Below are 3,788 nucleotides of genomic sequence, written 5' to 3'. Positions count from 1 at the left end.
CAGCATATGGTTAAAAGGGGATGGAGATGGGCGCAAGAGCTGGTAAGCAGGATGGGGACACAAAAACCAACCCAAGAAAAAATAACCACACTGAAAGTTTCTACCTATTAAAATGTGCCAGGCCATGAATGGACTGGCCTGCCTTCTGTGAGACTGCTTGCTATGCTATTGCAAAAGGCATAGGAATCAAAAACATTAATTTGAAGTCTTTCAGCAGTCACCTGCTAGTCTAGCCCAGCAGCACCACCCACACTGCATCCTCGATTGGGTCTCGAGCACCTACAGAGTGAAGGGCATTTCCTGCTGGAGTTTCTAGGCCAGAGGAAGGCCTAGCAGAACCTTCTGAGAGGCCCTGTACACTCCCTTATGGAACACTCCCATTGACTAAAGAGGTCAGTTCCCCATCGTGTCACCATTGACCTCTGAGAGGAGCAGAGATTAGGCCTGTCTTTGCTACACACTGATTAGTACATCTGTGCATGGAAGAATTCAGTGTGATATTTTGCTACTGAGAGTAATAGTAATGTTTAAGAATAATTTCAACTACATTCTCAGTCAGCAAAACGATCATTAATGGATTCCTATTTTATTCCCCAAAGAGGAAAAATAGGACTGAGAAGTTCCCATTGGCTTCTCCCATCTGCCTTCCCTTCTCAGCTTTCACTTCCCATGTGGCTGGGGGCATGCATGTTGGAGAAGGTGAGAGGCGGTGACATCAGTAACTGAGTGAGACAAACAGCAGTTCCTCTCCCTCCAGAAAGCCCCCCCAGGGGGGGGAGGGGACGGAGAGCTCCTGATGGATTTTTCTTTTTGTTGCACTGCGAATATTTTGTGTAAACTGAGCGGGCTGGTGGAATACTTACACCCTCTCCACAGCAAGATACAGACAAGAGGGCTGCCACCTGCAGGGGACTGTGTGGACCAGTCCTGCAAACCCAACATGCCATGGTTTATGGAGCCTTCATTCCCAAGGTTGCTACTGTGGCCTCAGTGTGGAGGGTTCATGGCGCCTTGTCCCCGCTGCTGTTTCTGCTTTTGCTGCATTAACAAATGCTCCAGAGCAGAAGGTCCAGGATGCATCATGGAACTGGACCAGATAGACTTTAGGCTTTCCATGAGGACAGCGGAGGAATACTCCATGGAGGGGCTGTGGCCTGTCCAGTTGCCACCTGGAGTACTAGCCTGATGCCAACTGCTCTCAGGTGACGATTTGCTGAGAGATAATCAACGCCAAACCCACCCATGTCTGGCTTATCAGTTTTCCACCGATCTGCGGGCCTCCTATCCCTACTATCTGGAGTCCCGAAGGATCCGAAATTAGAGAATGGAGCAGAATTATGGTTGTGTGTTGGAGGTGAGCTGGGAAGGCTGTTTGGGTTAGAGGAATGAGGAGACTGGCTGGCTGGTGTTGAATGATCTGAACTGGCAGGAAGTGATGGAGACCATGGAGTCCCTTCAAAAGGGGAGTACAGTGATGTTTCCTGGGAGGCCACTGAAGGATTGAGTTCTGCTTTAGAGTTGGTTGTCAAGTTTTTCCCATATACTTCATTGAACACATTGTTATTTGGGTATCTTTCCTGATTGAGAGAAAATCCGGTGAAGGACAGGAAAGAGGATGAATGTGACATAAGCTCTGAAGGTTTCTCCAATAAGGATTTAAAGAGGCGTCATCCAGGAAGAGAGGCGAGAGGACCCAGCAGAGCTGGGTAAAAATCAGGAGGGTTAGAAAAAAAATCAGCTCTTTCTCTTCCTCCAAGGCAGCCAGACTCTTTAACAGGTCCGTAGGAAGCAGAGGGGAGCTCTTAGGATCCTCAAATGGCATCCTGGGCACAGGATCCTGCTATGGACAGAAGACTGGTGACCCTTTGCTCCTGCAGCCCATGCTTGCTGTGCCATTAGAGCTCTGCTATCAGTCATGCTGTAGGAGGAATCCCAGTAGAATTCTGGGACCTTGATTTCTGAGGAACTATGGTTATATGGCTCCATGGGAAAAGGCTTCATTTTTTTTTTTTCTCCAGAGCCTGCTGCTGCATTACAGGAGGTTGCAATGACGATCAAACGCTGCTGTTGTATCCATCGTTGCTGTCCCTCTGTCTCCTGTAATACCCTGATGGCCTTTGGAAAAATCTATGCTCCTGAAAGAAGGTCTCAAAGCCAAAAATCCTTGTAATTAAAACTCCTCTGGAAGTGGTGTAGCATTAGCACTGGAGATATCGTCCTCATGGGGATGGAAGCTATTTAGAAGAGAAATTAGCCAGGGCCAAATGTACTGTCTTTCATCCACCACTGCCTCCTCAAAGACTTTGGGTCTGAGTCTCAGCCAGTCCATGGAGACCTTGACTGCAGGAAAGGGATAGGCATTGTAGGACTCCTGAGACTCATTCTGGAGAGGACACTTGCACAGGATGCCAAGAAAAGGCATAAAGAGGGCTAGCAACTGTGTCCAGCATAGCTGCTCATCTTGGCTGTAACTATGCTCCTCCATTTCATTGCTGAAGTCACAAAAGTGATGGAGTTGAAACAGGTTGATGACAGTGACATGAACTAACTGTTGAGAATTGAAAGCTTTTTGGAAGAGCAGTCTCTTAAACTTTTCTTCCAATTTCTCTCGAAGAGGGCTCAACATGTCCAGGTTTTTACTCAAGTATAAGTGGCCGTGGAATTTAATAAAGGCCTTGATGAAGTCGGAAACACCCCATTTGATTTTCACCTCATCCCGGCTTTCCAGTGCTTTAGAAATTGTTTTTTGTAGATTAGTGGAGGCAGCTGGGAAAAGGAATTTCATAGCAATGCTTCTGCAGTAGTAGAAAATGGTGGTCAGGTGGTCTCCTTTGGAGGAAGCTAAGATAGCCAACTGATTGTAAGGCTGACCATTGGAGGGGACAAGCTGAGCTGCATGCCTATAGAAGGACTCTGCCTGGCTCATCTGGTTTCCGTATCGAGCTAGCCCCCGTTCTGGTCCTCCAATGTCATGCATCACCAGCTCCCACTATGGACTATGCTGGTGACCTGGAGCCGGCCCACAAGAAGGGGTGAGTTATATGGAACAATGTCTCCAAGGTGGATGAAGCAGTGCTGGCAGATACAGGAACAGGAGCTAGACTGTGGCTTCACTATGGCGCTTGTATGCGTCTGTTTATTGCTAATTCCCAGTTGGGAAGACTTCACATGGCATGGCAAATCTACATCAAACACTACACAGTTCTTGTAATAACAGAGTATAGAAGCCACTAGCTGCCTCTAGGAACAGAAAAAGATTTGCCTGAACTTCACTCCGATTCAGGTTTGCTCGATTCTTTGCTTGGCCTTGTAGTGTTGTGATCTGATTCTTAAAGGCATGATTCCAGAGATCGTGTTCTACTTTCTTGTCTAAAGCGTATTCCAACTCAGTAACTAGCATTTTCTGATACAAGTCCTGCAGAGCCTGCCTGGATGTCCAGACTTCAGCTGGACCCAGCTTAGAATCTGTCATGTCAGCCTTCAGGATTTCGGCCTGCAGGCCCATCCTCCACCGCCGCGTCTTCCTGTGAAGCCTCCATGGATCTCTCAGGCTCCTCAAAGCGGCACCGCGGCACCTCGGGTGCAGGCGGCCGCCGCCATCTCCCTCTCCTCCGGCTCCTCCTCACTTGGCGGGGGTGGTGGTGGGGATGGGGGGGAGGTGAGTGAAGCGAGGAGCAGGAAGGGAGGGAGGGAAGCTGCGGCTCCGGGCCGTGGGGCGCTGGGACACTCGGACCCTGGAGGGGGGGAAGAGGAGAGAGAAGGGAGAGGGGCAGGGGCGATTTTTTTCT

General features: G+C 49.0%; 1 pseudogene; it reads right to left on the bottom strand.

The window, feature by feature from the left end:
• Positions 1 to 930: 930 nt before the first annotated feature.
• On the bottom strand, positions 931 to 3,490 carry LOC101616552 (annotated as a pseudogene).
• Between the last annotated feature and the right edge of the window lie 298 nt (positions 3,491 to 3,788).

Source organism: Jaculus jaculus, chromosome X (genome assembly GCF_020740685.1).
Source record: "Jaculus jaculus isolate mJacJac1 chromosome X, mJacJac1.mat.Y.cur, whole genome shotgun sequence".
NCBI lineage: Eukaryota > Metazoa > Chordata > Mammalia > Rodentia > Dipodidae > Jaculus > Jaculus jaculus.
This window is presented reverse-complemented; position numbering and strand designations above follow the sequence as displayed.